Here is a 17,181-nt window from a genome sequence, read left to right as displayed (position 1 = left end):
AAAGGCACATCTAGTTTTCAATTATTAGATAGTAAAGCAGCATTACAGCGGCATAGCACCGTCCATGCAAAACAAATAGTGCACCAGGCAGTAGATAGCTAACAGACATCCTTTCCACATCATAGCCCTGAAGTTTCCCCAGCCTATACAGAGTTGAAGTCTTGTGTTCAGTAACTAATGAACACAACTACCAATTAAACATGAATTAACCTATCAACCCAATGCACACGTTAAAATTACCAATTCACATATATTGACAGAAGGCAAGCTAGAAAAAAGATGTTTGATGAAATACAGGTGGTGAAAAAAATGGTATGAACTGTTACTGATATGCCTTGTTTGTAGCCCAGTTTCCCCTAAAGTTCTCAATGAGGCTTAACATTAAATATGAAATATTAGTAAAAATATGTGTTAAATAGACAAAATGAAGCTTAGAAATACAGTTTCTTAGAAGGCTAAGAAATAACGAAATTAATTTTAACTTAAATGATTTTCTCACAAATGCTCACAAAATTCAATCTTCACTTACTAAAGGAAGTGAATTTTGAACAGATATTTGGCATTCTTCACACAAAACAGTGTTATTTCATTTAATTCCTGGACTTAACTCCCCTTCAAGTCCCCATAGAGTTATGCTTTCAGTGTTTGTACACTTGCAATATATTGTAGTTTCAATAAATCACTGATTAGAAATTGCAAATATTCAAGTGAGAATCAGGTAGGAGAAAATCAAAACAATATATCAGAATTATTAATCAAGTTCTACTGTCTCTTGCATGAACTTTTAGAATAGCGGTGGAAATCTGGTATCTTAATCATCTTAATCTTAATGCCTGCTATTAACTCTTTCTTATGCAGCTCATAAATTACTGGGTGTTAGGCTAGGTTTGTCATTGCTCCCACAAACTCAGCTGGAAATTAAGTGCAGAAAAAGCTGAAAATTTTCTGTATCTTCACCCTTGTAGGCCTCACATTTCTGATAAACTCTAGAAAGTACCTCTCACTGATAAATTAAAAATCCATCCTCAAAGTTGCCCTTAATAGTCATATGTTGTTTAAACATAGTGTGCAAACTGTGACTCCTAGAACAATTACACAGATCAGTTGCCTATATTTCGTTATAAACAATACTGAGATTAATTAGTTGGAATGGCTTCCTTTGCTTCGCCTCTGATGTCATGAAAATGCTATTACTAGCTCTTCCTTGGACAGAATAAACAAGCATATCTGATATGTGAGCTAATATAATGTCCTTTATTTACATGATTGTAAATCCTGTTAGCTCTAAAACAATTTTGAATTTAGGAGAGGGCCAAAACGGAGAATAACAAAGGAGAGAAGTGACCTCAGTGATTCCACACTGACGTATCTTCAGCCTCAGAACTGGCATGGGAAGGTTGTGTTATCAGTTGGCTTGGAAAACCTGAGTGATGGCTCTGCCATTCTGCCCACAGCAGGACATAAACAACTATTAATTGTTCCAGGAGTTCCTGGCTTTTACCTGTACCTCAGTTAAGTTTTCTGTGTAGTATGCATAGGGTTTCAGACATGTTGAATAGAGCTAATCCTTTGATAAATAGAGCTAAATTAGGACTTGGGGGCTTCATTTACCAAAGAATATTGTATTCAATATCCAATTGTTTTAGGCTTCTGTTATAACATCTATGACTGATTTTTTTTTTCCTGTGGCTGCACATCATATTGAACGACATATTTATTTAAGTATCTAAAAGGGAAATCTAGCCTCTTTCAAAAATGGGGACCATACCTCCTCTGAAAATATTGCTGTATGGTGCATAAATGCCATGAAATATCAACCAGTTGTCATATTTGTGAGGGAACTCTGCCCAAGATTAAGCTCAGGTTGGTTATCTAAGCACTTTTACTGGTTTATTTACTGTAGGTGTTCTCCATGTTTCCTCATGGTGCCTACTCAAGAACAAACATATCTTGTAACAATAATGAGCATTAGCACACTTCGTCTATTTAAACATATGTTTTCAGCTACATTCCTCAATTCATTGTGAGCTTTGTTATAGGACCAACTGTTAAAAGCTACAAATAAAGAACCATGGTAGAAGCCAGATCCATAGAGTGAATGGCAAAACTCTTACTGGAACTGAGATTTCAGTCAGCCTTTGGCAAGCAAGAATTCACAGAGAAATGGCTAGGACCTTTTCCTTGTAAGATGCTGGGTTTGCCTCACCAGTAATTGGTTGAGATGAGGACTTCATGTACATCCAAGAAGAAGTTTATTTTATCACATTGTGGTACTGCATTTAAGTTTACAGAATAATTGATATAAGACTGGAAAACTGAAAATATATTCAAAGATATCTGAACAGGCTAATATTTGGTTAGAGCTGATTTATTGTAATTTAACTCATAGCAGTCTTGCATCATCAGATGTCCAAAAACAAAGCAGCCATCTTGCCCAAGGTCTATCCAAGCAAACTGTCATCATTAAGCGGATGTCTGGAGAGCAGTAGAAGCATGGCAAACATTTCAACAAGTATGCCAAATATTTGCAGTTCAGGAACTTTATAATTGTTCCTGTCTCCAAAGGTGATGATTCCCTAAAACAAAGCATAACCTACAAATGGATGCTAAGGCAATGCCCTATACACTGAATACAGCCCATTAGAGCAACTCCTCTGGCCTACATCCCGAGTGAAATTTGTAATAGTCTTATTTCTTGTTAGCCCCTCGGGAGGTTTACCTGTCTGCATGCATTCTGTGGCACAGGCACAGTGAGCTATGTTGGGTCTTCTGCATGCATGTTATACAGTGGATCTCCTCTTGTTCAGTTGGTCTAGTGGTGCGTCAGGGAAAGGATAGTGAGGTTCAGGCTCTGTCTGCATACCTGGTTTGCAAAGGTTGGAAATCACTGATTTTGTTAAGGCATTCCCATTCTTTAGTGAATATGTGATTTACGGGATTAGCCTTACCAGCCTTACCAGCAGGATTTACTCTGCTGAAGCCAGTGGCATTCGCCCCATGATTTGGCAATCTTCCTGTCTGAAAAAGGCACAAGAAAATAATAATAGCAAAAGTAACTGCTTACTTCATCTCAAAAAAAAATCAGCCTGATTTATGTGTTTTCTCCTTTCTTTCCCATCATTTTCATGTGACAGAAATAGATAAAGTAATCATGGGTCATATATTACCAAGAAATCACAATTGTTCATGAACTCATCGTAAGGTCTAAGCAAAAACCTGAAGCAATGTTTACACATTTAAGAGTTTGTAATATTTAATTGTGTTAGACTTATGAGTAACTGAAAGCTTCAGATTTAGCAGTGAACCGCCTGAAATTGGATTTACTCTGTATGACTTTCCTGTGAATTTGCATTTTCTTTCAGGATTTTCCTTCTCTTGAGTGTGCCCTAAAAGAATGTAATTTTTGGTACATAAGATCATTTTGATAAAATTATCAAAGCCTATGCTATCTATAAGAATTAATACAAGTGTATGTAATTGTCTTTAACACAATTAATGTCCTTAATGTACATTAAGACATTAAGAATTCTGCTAAGGTTAGCTATTGTGTACAAACTGGTTTTAAAAAAAGGTGGGTCTGTAGGATATCTAAATGCACTTATTCCCATTTTTCTATGGCTTTTCTAGAGGAATGGCTGGCCTTCGGATGGGTCCTTTACTGTTTTGCCTAGCCTAGGCTGTGTAGACAAGTCTGTGTGACACCAGTACTACCAGCTAGCAGGCTTTCGAGAGGAGCTGCTGGTCAGGTAAAACTATTAGTGAAAAAACACCTGCTCTGCGTTTTCTCATCACAGTTAAGGTCAAATCCGTGGGCACACTCCCCTCCCCTGCTCCCTCAGACCATTTGCTACAGAGCAACTTTATCTTTCTGCTTTGTTTTCTGCTTTCTGTCCCAAACAGCTAGCTAATTTTCAGACTTGAAAGCTCTTTCAACTACAAGGGAAATTGGATGATAGATTCAAGTGTTTTTATTTACAAAAAGCATGTTCCCACATGAGACCGGAGGCCACGCTGTAGTGAGCCCAATTCCAGCTAGCTCTAAGTTCCCAAAATTGTTTGGACAATTTCTTAGATTTGGTGTTGTGTTTTTGAGGGAATTTTTTTGAGTCAGTTTGCAGTCAATTCTATTGAGTGGTTATTTGTGTTTGCTTTGTTTCCGTTTTCTCTTGGTGCCTTTTACTGTTGTAGTATTCATACTGAGCAGAAAAGTATCATTTATCTTCACAGACATGCAGAAGGAAGCCTGTTCATTACAGTCATTATCTATACAAGGTTAAGCTCAAGGCATGGTCACTTATGCTAGGATGTGAAGGAGATAATGAAGTATTTAGGCAGAAAGAAGTGCAGGGGTTACTAGAAAGTCTTGAAACTTAAAGGAATACTGCTGTTCAAAACAGTGTTCTGTTTCATGTCCAAAGCTGATGTTTTTGACAGGATTAAGTTCTCTAAAATTTTCAAGAAGCATTTACAATATGAAATGGAGAGTTTTACCTGGTATTTTGTATATGTAAAACTTGCTTTTTTTCATACCAGGCTCATTTTATGTGCATATGTTTGTTTTAATATTTTCCTTATTTTACTAGTATATATTATTTTATCAGATGATGAACTGTATTCTATAACCACCTGAATTACGTGGACTTTTCACCATCCTGGCCCAGGAGCAGTCCTGTACATGACATGATGTAGCAGCTGAGCACACTGTCCTAAGGGCTCATAATTAGTGCAGGACGCAAGTAATCAGGATGCCTCAGTCCTACTGATGTGCAGTGTGACCTAGAACAAGATTTTAACTTTTATTCTTCAGTCTTGAAGCTCAAAAGACACAAGACTGCAGACCTATCAGTTTCCATGTGGAAAAAAAGAACAATTTCTCAGTTTCTTGGTGGTACAGCAATGACAATTTTGTCTCCTCTCCTAGAACAAGAGCAGAGACAAGGGAACAGAACTTAACGACATTGATGTTGTACATTCAAGACTACCGAGTGCTTAAAGCAGAGACTTGAATCTAGGATTTGTTTCCTTGGGCAAGAACCTAAATCTCTCTAATCCTCCATCTGTGGAGTAGAGATAATGTAGTTTCCCTTCTCCCATCTTCTTGCTGTTGCTGGTTATTTATACCATAAGCTTTTTTCCATCTGTTTTGCTGTATGTGTGCATATGTGTGCTATATGTGTGCAATTTCATAGCTCCCACACTAAATGCACTTTGACTTTCTAAACATTGTTTGAGGTATTGAGGTGTTGGGGTTTTTTTCCTGCAGAGTCTACTGTAAAATCTGTCTTCCCTTGGTTATTCCCCTCTCCCATCCAGAGTGAGTCACTCTAGCATCTGATGACTTCTGGTGAAAATAGGTGTTCTGCTACTCTAGATGTTTAAAAGTGATAGTAAGTAACTATTTACACCCAACATATGACCTCTTTGCACGGCCAATATCAAACCAATGGTTTTAATTTTTTTAAGCTACTGGAATTGCACATATTGTCTAATTGCAAAACATTCGGTCTCAACGACTAAACGGTGCCACAGAGATATAAAATATTATTTCATTGCTGTTTATATTTTTGTTGTTATGATAAATACAGTGGTGAGATCATGCGAGATTTATGTCTGACAACAGTTCTTGGAAAGTCACTTTGTATTCTGGTAGAGCATAAAAGCCTTTTTTTCTGTTTTGTCTTCAATTGAGGCTAGCAAAAACAGCGAGAAGGACAGGACAAATTCTAGGGCATGGCAAATTATGACTTTCTCACTGACACTCATTGTCACTGAGAGACAAAGAGTAGGATTTTTAGTTGTGAAACAGGAGACTGTAAGACTGGGCAGAATAACAATATACCAAGGGATTTACATATCAGTCTGCATTTTTGAGCTGTACATTTCTAAGCTGCTTTTTAAGCTTATTTCTCTACTCCATAAACTATTTTAAATGACATTTGGATTGTATTATGTCACATTCCTGTAAAGGTGCCGGTAGTTGAGTTAGTCATTCATTACTATTTAAGGAATATTATTTGACTCCTTTCTGTATCTTCATCCATCTTCAGATCTTCTTCCTTCCAAAATCCACTTGTGCCTGACTTTTTTCATTGCATGAGTTTAACCACAGATGCTATAATTTCAGAACACTCAGTGTATAGGAGAGTAATGTCAGCTGCACAAGACCTGACCTTCATTTGAAGACCAGGGAAGGTGAAGGGGATTAATGCATCTCAAATCTGGGCCTCAGACAGATTGAGGGCCAGATTGTGTGCCGTCACAAATCACAGAAATGTGCCTATGGAAGACTTAAGGCTGCTTTGGTCTTCTCTGAGTGCTGCTTTGCAAATGGCTAACTCTGATATATACTTTGAGAGCAACGAGAGACCCCTCTAACTGCCATGACACTCACATTCTGATCAGCTTGAGGTGAGCAGTGAAAAAGGATTATTACGGTATCACTGCTTGCAAGCTTCCAGGGACAATCTTGCAAGCTTACACCAGGGAGAGTCACAGAGGCGTACAGGGTATTAGTGCTGATACCACCTGCTAAAAGTAACTTGCACTGTGCTTTTGGAAACTGGCCTACAGTCTTGACCTTTCCCCACAGGGAAAGGTTGTAGACCTAGTGTCAGTCCTTGGTCAAGTTAACACCAAAAATTGCGGATCCCTGCAAGCAATTTTTCATTAATCGGTGGGTGCCTTTTGTGAAGGAAAGGATGGGACCACAGGGGACTCATTCTCTTCTTCCTTCTTACCATTTCTTCTTGCACTGTGTCCATCTTTGCCTAATCTCCATTCCACTATTTCATTCCAATCTCACCATTTCTATCAGGTGAAATCTAAAACTAATTGAAGGAAGAGAAATAATAAATATATTTCCAGAAACTGCTAGTGTGAAGGAGGATTGGTTTAGGACTGTGCAGCACCAAAGTAAAGAAAGGAACTTCTGTCAGCAGATGAACTCAATGGAAGAATCTCTTTTCACTCCCATGTTGTGATAAACCCTTCCCCTGATTTCTGGAAATGCTGAATCAGATGCCACATGAAGCCGTGATAACCCCTGAGCAGAGGTGACTCGGTTAGTATTTGTTGTTCTTGCATTCAGTCTCATCCCAGTGCTAACTATTTTAGAAAAAAATAATGTCATTTTTCTAGACTCATTCTCAGAGGTCACTTCAGGCTTTAGGAGCCTCTCAGATATTGAACTTGCATTGTTTCTGAAAAGGGACAGGAAATTATTTAGAAAATATCACTCTTCCTCACAGAATTTGTGCCTGGAATTGGAATAGAAAGACATTGCAGTTCTTCCAGCATTTCCATCACTGTTGTTTTAGGAGCTTGTATAGCTCAAAGAAACTCAGAAACTGATCTTTTCGTACCTATCTGTATGAAATTCTAGCTCTTATTCCCTGGATGCCTGATTGGTTTTTAAAATATTTTCTGCACATCTCTGTGGATTGCAAGCTCAGCGTATGAGAGTCCTTTTGTTAGAAAAGTCATAAACTTCTGTAAAATGTTTTTTTAAAAGGTAAGGACGATACATGTTTGCTTAAAGACTTGCTGGGTCTCTTTGTGAACTACCTTTTATCCTTTACCGTTGAAGATCTTCTGACATGTTTGATAACTGGCACGCTGCCACCTGTCTCACATAGACCACCCACCCTTCACAGTGACGTCAAGGAAGTCCCCAAGTTTGCATTACTCAATGGCAAGGAAGCCTTTGCTATCTTTGACTACACAGATGGTGAGCAAAAGGATGGGAACCTTTGGATTGGACTCCATCCCTTGACTCTGTTTTGTTTTCTCTTCTCAACAGAGGCCTCTATAACAAAGAAATCTTCTGTTTGGTGTAGTTGCAATGAGAAAATAATGTTCCAATCGATGACAGGTGCTTTAGCTTCCAGCTGATTTCAAAGTGCGTCATACTGCTAGAAGAAAAACCCAGCTGAAAAATGCATAGATCTGTAAAAAGCCTTTCAAAGGTCCTGCTGTGTGATCACCAGGAATGTGCTTTACCCCACAGTGCAGTGCTCAGTGCACAGGGCTGCATGTTTCATCTCTTACCTTTTTACTCTGCTTCTCTTTTCTAATGTCCCAGTAGTGCCCCAGTCTGTGTCCATGCAAACAGGTTCACAAGAGCATCCATGAGATCTAATAGCAGGAGAAGCTACTAACATTCTGATTTTCTTTGTACTCTGCATCCTCTGCCATCTGCTCTTGGGCTCTTCCTGATGTTTTTATGTTGCAAAAACCCTTTGAGACAGGATGTTTCCCTTTTTATTTGTTAAGGGCCTAGTGTAGAGTAATGATAAACAGGAATCTGAGGCTATGATGAATATCAAGTTGCTGTACTTTCCTGACATTGTGGAATGTGTCGGTTACTCAGGTGTGTGGGTTGACGCAGACAAGGCAGAGAAAATCTCTTGATAGCCAGATATCAGCTAATACTTAAGAGTGGGAATGATACTAAAATTACTAAGTTTTTTATGATTTTGTGTCCAGATGTCCCCCTATTTTCAGTTAAGAAAAGTCAAGGCCTGTAAATTCAGATTAAAGGACTCCTGAAAAGTGAGAGAGTTTCAATATCCATGTAGAGGTAGAATGTAGAGGAAGAATGAAGGGTGGAAAGAGTTTATTTTCCTTCTGTTAAGCCAAGGTGAAAGACTATGGTTGAGTCAAAATTTACCTTCACTCAAACTGGTAAGCACTTAAACGTACACTACAGCCTTTGCCTTTCTCCCCATCTCAAATACAGAAGATCTGGGAGGACTGATAATCACGGCTGGATCAGGCTACCCTATAAAACTCTTCTGTGAAAACCAAAAGGCAGGTAAGGAGCTTCACCTGAACATATGCACTTGTTAGATGTTCCTAAATTTCATTGGATATGAGGGGCTTCCTCCTAGGAGTGAAGAAGGCATCGTAGGGAAAGAAAGAGGGAGAACTGTTTGGTTAAACTCCAGATTCTGTGAGCTACCACACCTCAGCTGAGAAACATGCCTGACTATAGTGCCAGATTGGAAGAATAAGTTCAGTCACTAGACCAAAAGCCAGATGCTCAAGACCAAGTTTAACATGCGAGTTGCTCATTACCTTAAATGGGGAAGGCTGATGGAAATGGATGAATAAAGCAAGTATTGCCTCATGTCCCTGTAAGAGTTGGAAAGATTCTAAGGAAAAATAGATCTTTGCTTAATATCATGTTTCAGCTAATGAACATTCCCTTTCTGTTTAGAGAGCTGCTTGCTCACTACGTGCTCCCATTCAATGGCACCAAGAGCTGCAGACTAGATCTGCAGAACATTTAACAAATAGTGGTTAGTGCAAAGGGCCTAAGAAGAGGAAAATTGCAAATTTTAACTTAAAATCAGTTGAAATTATAAGCTAGAGTTGTAGGAACATGTGGGGAGAGAACAGGTGAGGACCTGAGACAAAGCTATCAGGACAGAGCTTATGAGGTGGTTTGTTAGAAGAAATACAGTAAAGTGCAAGAATTCCACTTACAGATGTGCCCTGACATCTCTCAAACTTGGATCCTTTTTATGAAAATTGAATTGTAAAAGATTAGTTTATAGAATCCACCTTTAGGAGTATAACACCTTTTGAAGTGATTTTCCTCAGATGACATAGGAATTTTTTGAGACTCTGTGGAGCAGAATGGAAGAACCATGATTTACTTTTTATGCTCCACCAATGTTCCACCCATTAATACGTGCTTTGCCTTCCTGGACCAAACAGGAAGAATTATTGAAACCTGCTATATCAATTAAGTATACATTAGGGAAAAAGTGCTTCTAAGGCTATAAGTGGACATAGTCCACTTCCTAATACAATTTCTTTTACAACTTTTGTGTAATAAGCATTTCTAGGTACAAGTAATATGACTTATAAGGGGAAGTGAAATTTACATATGTACCTTGGAGAGATCTAAGTTTCTATATGCAGAGTTGCATGAGGAAACATGATCTATATAGATAGCTTTTGTTTACAAATAGGTATGTACAAATTTTGACCATCCTGTTGAAAATGTGAACTTTCAGTTTAAATGTCATTGCCTGAAGGAACACTGAAAGAACCAGAAGCTACACTTAAATAAATGCACAGTGAAAATTAAGTCTGGCAACCCTAAATCAAGTATCTACTAATTTCAGTTTTCAACAGGGACTGCATACAGGAAAGAAGTGTGGGGAGAATAGGTTCAGTGTATAGCAAAGTTATGTAGGTCTGGAATCATTACCCTTAAGTGCTTACTTGATTTGCTTACTAAAACACCTTTTTCCTCACTCTGTTGTATGATCAATGGAGAGAAAGGCACCATGACTCCATTATCCACCCTTAAACAAAAATCACCCTTGAAAGTCATTAGCTATCCATTAAATATAGACAGAAACTAAAGCAAATGAGCTGGTAGCTTAGCTGTCTTATGGTTAACCCAAAAGTTGGAGGAATTAATTCAAACCTAACTGGATGTCAGAACAAATCTGGAGAATAAATCTGTCTTTCCTTTTCCCAAATTCAAAAGCAAATAGAAAGCAGCAAATAAGCTGACTGCCATCTAAAAATTTTCCAGCTTCTCTCTGTAAGACATAATCTATTGTTTAGTTTTGCAAGAATCAATATGCAGTTTAACATTACAGTCTGTGGTGGCACAAGTGGGCGTGATGTCATGTTCTGTCTTTCTAGTTTGATTTCTGGTCAAATGTGATTTCTGGGCTTATCAGAAAAATGTCTGAAAAAGAACCAAGTGCATAGAAAAATTCTGAAATAATTCTACACGCTTCATAAAATTTATTTCAAGTTCTGGTGAAACTTGGATCTTTCCATTAATATTAAATTCCTTTCCCAGAACAGAACAATCCCATCTTTAGAGAAATCCCTATTTTGGAATTATTATATTTTATGAACAAAAAATGTGAAAGGAGATTCAACTCCCACATTTTGAAATATATCTATTTCCACTGGATTGACTAAAAAATCAAATACTACACATATCATATGTTTCCTCCAAACAACTAACAATTCCTTCCAAACTGAGAACTGATGCAATTATTCTTCGTTCCCTAGAAAATGGAAATAAATATTTCTGAACCACAGCTGAACAGCACTTTCCCTCACTTGAAACAACAGATGAAATTGTGCATTGAGTTACTGTCAGGCAACCATTTCTGTTCTTAAAGCTCAGCAAGATGCATTTCAAGTCTTGCCTTGTATCTGTCCTCTGACCTTTGTGGCTGCAGTATCAGTGCTCCCACTTTTTTGATAAGCAATAACAAGCTTTTTTCCCTGTACTTATCTTCCAACCAGGCAAATGGAGCATGGAACAGATGATCTGGAAATAGGTTCTTGATATATTTTGCTCTTGATATATAACCATTCTGGCCAAAACATGGAAATTGCTGATGTGTTTTCATCAATATGTGAAAGTGCATTTGCTGATTAGAAGCTGAAATGTGGGAGCTGGGAGATATAACTAGAAAGAATTCCTCGGGCCCCATCCTAGGCTCTTTAGGCTTCTTCTTCGTCTTAGCCTTTCATGTTTCTCCTTGGTTGGGGCGGGACAGGGAACACAAAGAGCACTGACCCAGGGTGTTCAAGGAATTAGCATCTCCAGCCTTTGTACCAGTTGCTCCTTCAGAGCAGAACCTGTTTCCCAGCCAAAGGAAATTTGTGACAAATGAATGGGCATCAAGGCTGCTTTTTGGCTTCAGCAGAAGAGTAAAGCGATCTCAAGAAACTGGAACTCAAATTTCCATGTAAGAGCCATATCAGTGATTGCCATAGCAAAGAAAGGAAATGCATAATGTGGCAGGATGGCCCTTTTACAGTTACCATTTTCACATAGAACTGCCCTCAGCTTCTACAAAATGGAGAGCAAATTACATTCCCTTTTGTTTTGGAATTCAATCAGCCAAAGATATCCTCTTGTTCCAAAACATGTTGCTGGTTCATTTCTCCTTGAGTCACCCCTTGCATCTGTGCTGGCTAAGGATAAATTGCTACTGTTCTGATCCAGAGGCTGTAGCAAACCAAATGGATCAGGTTTGTGTTTCACTTATCCCCAGGCAACCCCAGCGGGTTCAGCAGATTCACAGGGAGGTGATTAAGAACCCGATTCAGTCTTTGTCTTTTTTACAGGGTTGTGTGCAATCTGTCACACATGCTTCTCTTTTTTTCACGCAGTTACTCTGCATTACACTTCTGCATTGCACTCATTTCAGTTTAGCCACAAACACCAGCTGAGGGGAGAATTCTCTAAGGAGTTCGTTGCTCATTCCCTCCTGATATGATCTATACAAGGGTCAGTTTGAATGTTTGTTTAGTTTTGCTCTGCTTGTCTCTGAGAAGCATAAACAAGTTGCAATCCATATAATCATGAAACCTGGCTAAGAGAAAAACCTGTTAACCAGGTATCCTAGGTTGCATTTAGTAATTCCTTGAAATGTATGCTTTTCTTTCTTCTCCAGCCATTGACTTGTTACTCTAACAGGGGAAGTTTATCAGCTCTGTGTTCAAAAGACACAAATTTGGGCTGTACAACTTGGAGAGCTATTTTCTTAACCTTAAACAGGAGGAGAGCAGAAGTCAGAAGAGTCAGAACCTCAGATGACAAAAATTGATGAATTTGATAAGAGTGATTTATAACAGCCAAGGATCTGGCACAGTATCAGAGCAAACAGCGTAGCACGGTTTGATGCAAAGGATTGTTAGGTAACATACCAAGCAAGGAAACTTCAGTTATTCATCTTCAAGGAGTTGGCATGCAGATTTCCTTGTAAATCAAACAATCCCTATCGCTGGGCTGGAAAACTAAGGCTCAAGCTTGAGGGCAAGGCTGACAGCCTTGTTTGTTGAAATGTACCCTTAATTTTCAAAATGTCCTCCCCTCATATGATGAATTTGATTCTTCACTGGAAAATCTTCTGCCAGAAAGATTGCTTGGGATTCCATGGGAGTTCATCTGAAACATATCCAAGATCAAGCTCAGAGTCTGTATACTACAGTATACTGAGCTGTGCTAACTAGGGTGAACTTAGAGGGGGAAATTAGCAGGCAGCTTCCGTCCTGAAAGTGGCTACTCCAAAACCTTAATGTGCCATTTTCTGTGTGTGAAGACAGTTGCAGTTGGCTTAGTGAAACATCCTGCTTGTAGAAATGATAGATAGCAGTAGCATATGTGAAGGAGTTTCAAGTCAAAATGCCCTTCAAATAGCAATTTGAGGTGGTCAGAATTCCCATTTATAATCTAACAGAGACAGGCAAGCAGAAAGAGTTTCTGTAAGATCTAAATCCAGATCTTCTCATCTTCCAGAGAGGACAAAGTATTTCTATAAATAAATTTCTGGGAAATGTGGGAATAAATTACACACAGGTCTGCTGCTGCATCGTATTTCCTATTTTAAACTGCAGTTCCTTGAATACCATCACCTGATCCTAATACTAATGAGGATTTACATTGCTGGTAATGCAGTATGTGGATATCAGTGGAGGTTCTTCTTCACAGAACAGCATGAAGTTCCTTCTAAATTTTCCCAAAATGTGTGTTCTGTTAGAGTAGTAATCACTGCAGAAGCACTGCTCATCTTTCCCTGTGGTTGTTCCCTGCAGAAGCTCTTCTCATCTCCTATTTTAGGACATGTATCTTAGGAGCAATTCTACTTTCAGCGATAAGCAATGACCAAACTTTTGACCTCCTTCTTGATAGGTAGTGTTGATTTTTTAAATTTCTTTTCATTTAGAGAGTATTTACTTAGGTATTGTGCTAACTGATAGGAAGACTTAGATGATTAAAGTAGGACTTTAGGTGATAGGATTTAGATGCCAAAATGGCAAATCACAAAATCCCGCTTTACTAGAGCTTGTGGAGAAGTGTGAAGTCTGTAAGCAGTTCAGATTTTTAGAAGAAATTTCAAGAGGCATGGCAATTGGGAATAGCTCCTGCTTAACTTCTAACCACAACCTGCTCCTGATCGACTTATGAACACAATCTGCTGGGATCTACCAACTAGACATTCTTCAACCTCCTTCAGTCCTCCAGGCAGAGCCTGGTATAAGGGTGTTCTGAGGGTGAGCCTAATGAGGCCAGTCCCATGCAAAATCCAGTAGCAAAAGCTACATTTTTTCAAAACATAGGTGGAGGTGTTGTTTTCACCAGTCCATTTATATCTGAGCTCAGTGGATGGAGGACCTGGTATGTCAGAGAGCTATTGGTAATCCTTCACTCTGATAGCCTAGGCCCAAACCCTCTTCTTCCTACCTTACAGGACAAACCCCTATGACTAAGCTGTAGACTACCAGACATAGACTACCCAGGGTGAAGCAGGGCAGTTTGAAGTGGTTACTCACAGAGGTGAGAAGCTGGGTGTGACATCATTATGCTACATTACACTGTGCACATATTTCATGACAACAATGAATTTCCCTTTACAGTCCCCTTTCTAGGCCAAACCCACACTTTTCCGCAGATTATCTTTAGATAATCTTTTCTTTAGATAAGCTTTTCTTTAGATTCATGAGTATCTTTTTCTCAGTGTAGATTCTTCCACAGTCCCCTACACAAACAACTCCAAGAGAAAGGTATCTACATTCCAGATAAATGCGAAAATATGGATAAATTTTCTGAAACACTAATACTGCATGTGGCCTTTCTACTGCAGACTTCTTTTGTTCAATGCCCTATTGTAAATTTCCACGTAGAAGTTTGGGTCTGATTTACTACTGGTTCATTTATATTTCCCTCACAGTCTCCCTCCAAGCCTTAGTGAGGCTCTCCAGTGAAGAGTCAATGATACTCTGCAGCATTGTGTTCAATGTAGTTGTATAAAACAACTCAATTGTCCTGGATGCTCAGAGCACAACGTAATAACTTTTTATAAATATAATTCAGGCAATAAGTCTTAAACACTGTCAAGATACCAAAATGATATTGACTATAAAGTATTTTAGAGACATCTCCCGGAAGAAATTTTTATTTAATGACTCTTTCCAATAATTATTGCCTACCTGATCTGATCTTTTTTTAACTAAAATGTGGGCTTTCCAAAGCAACAGACATGTTATCCAGAAATATTTAATGAAAATTGATGGATATACATAGATTTAAAGTTAAATATTATAAGAAAAATACAAATGTTAATAATGTCAATGAATACCAAAATAGTTCTTATAAGCTTTGATAGGCAGGAGCAAAATCCTATCTAGTTCTTGTCTTTCACTCTGTAAGAATTGTTGTATTATCAGGTGGACTTTTTTCAATCCCAGAAGCTTGTAGTCCTAAGAAAAATGACCAAGAAATGGGTACTTCACTGAGAATTGTAGTCAGTATAGTAAAAACATACAGAAAATAGAGAAGATTTACCAATTAACCCATAGATGAACTTCAGCAGATTAGAGGCCTAAATATTTTACAACAACAGTACACTAGGGGGACTAGTTTTACTCTTTCTTCAATCCTGGACATATGTCATAGTAAAAGAAGAGAATGCAGCTTCAGGGAATTAGTACTTTTGGCACTGCTAATAGTGGATCCTGCACATAGCAGGCCAAATATCATTACTGTAACTCCTCTACAATCAGGAAAGTAGCTAATACCTAAAAATTATCTGACCTCCAAAATTCTTTTCCCTTCAGTTCGGACATACATTTATCTGGCAAATTGTTATATATGAACGTGGCAAGAAAGAAGAAATAAATGATCATAATATGGAAAACTGATAACTCCAGATATCAGTTATAAGCCGATGAGACTGAACACTTTTCCATTAATGTAAATCTGCAGCATTTTCACTACATAAAATGCTTCAGAACAAGTGCTATCCAGCTCCTGGCTTATTTTATATGGTGTAACTAGGGAAGTTGTGTTTCATGCCACAGACTGTGTTTAAATTCTCATTTCAATAGGAAACTTGATTAGTTTGTAAAATAAACATCACTTATTTCTTTGAATAGGTTAATAGAATTCAGTACCAAAGTGAAGTGAATATATCCTTACTTAGATATTTTGTGTTTGGCAGAGAATTGGTAGGAGTAAAGTGAGGAATTCCTGAAATGAAATTGCAGAACGTCTCACCTTGATTTCCCCCATCCCTTTTTTCACTCTTTGGTGTGGTGGCAATTTAAAAGGCCAATGTATCCTTAGGACATTCTCAAGGGCCTGTACTGTACAGGTCAGACTTTCAAGAGTTTAGCACCCAAATGCTCCAGTTTCATTATAACTACAACATAAAACTAGACCTGGATTTTTCCACTGAGATGTCATTCTCGATAGGATCTGTATCATGGTGGAAATCTATTCTTAGATAGATTTTTTTCAATTTTCTTCAATTTTAGATACCACTTTTTGTCACTAGGTGCTAGAGAAATAAGTTTTTTTATAAAAAGGTGATGATTGCCTAGTATTCAACTTGTACTAGACTCTGTTCTTTATAGGGTGGTTCTTCAGAGGGTCTCACCTGCACAGTTTATGGAAAACTTCAATGATGCTGCCTCAAACAACTTCTTTCGGAATCCAAGGCTATTTGAGTTAAGAACTTCTTACTACAGCCTAACCTAAACTTTCCCTTCCTTAGTTCCAGGCCATTGTTCCATTGTGGTTGTAAATATTTCCCTTCCTTCATTTAAGATAAACTTCTAAGAAAAACATTGAGCAAACAACAAAAAAAATTAATAAGCAGTCTTTATAAGCAGTAAAATGCCATAGAGTAGTTCAACGATGGGCAGCTTTCAATATTTGTGCAAAAGAAAATTTGGAAATTTATAACTGGAAAATAATCATACATGTCATTATAAAGGCTCCCAGCCTGGCCAAGTGAAAAACTCCCAGTGGCAAAACTCTCTTATAATCAGAGGTTTTCAAATGAAAGTTTTTACTTACTGGTAGTATGTGGTCCCAACTCTGACATTTATATCTGGCCACCAAATTAATATGCATGCAATATAGTTCCAATTTTGTAAAACATTTAATTTGGTACCTTCTAGCATTTTGATTAAGGAAGGAGAAAAATTAATATATTAGTGTTGCATATATTAAGTAAAATAAGAGCAGATTATTTTTAAAAATCTAAATGCAAATAGAGGATCATCAATTACATGTTGTTTTTTTTTAGTGAGACCCTGAAAGCCCTCTTCCTGCTTTTGAGATAATTATCACATTTTATCTATGGTTTGCAAGAAAACATCAAATCTCTGCTGACCAGTTGTGCA

At 38.0% G+C, this 17,181-nt stretch overlaps 1 long non-coding RNA gene across 4 annotated transcripts in view; it reads right to left on the bottom strand.

Annotated features, from left to right (window-relative positions):
- Positions 1-17,181, bottom strand: part of LOC106894914 — a 131,884-nt gene that overhangs the window by 25,490 nt on the left and 89,213 nt on the right. For 2 of the 4 annotated variants that reach the window (XR_001413338.1, XR_001413339.1), the window contains exons 6-7: positions 2,949-3,018; positions 2,720-2,863 (exon numbers count right to left, since the gene is read on the bottom strand). This is a non-coding gene — a long non-coding RNA (uncharacterized LOC106894914). The remainder of the gene's footprint in view (positions 1-2,719; positions 2,864-2,948; positions 3,019-17,181) is intronic. The other 2 variants (XR_001413340.1, XR_001413341.1) reach the window with 2 other exon arrangements.

The sequence above is a fragment of the Calidris pugnax genome, unplaced genomic scaffold, assembly GCF_001431845.1.
Source record: "Calidris pugnax isolate Ruff unplaced genomic scaffold, ASM143184v1 scaffold178, whole genome shotgun sequence".
NCBI classification, from domain to species: Eukaryota; Metazoa; Chordata; class Aves; order Charadriiformes; family Scolopacidae; genus Calidris; species Calidris pugnax.
This window is presented reverse-complemented; position numbering and strand designations above follow the sequence as displayed.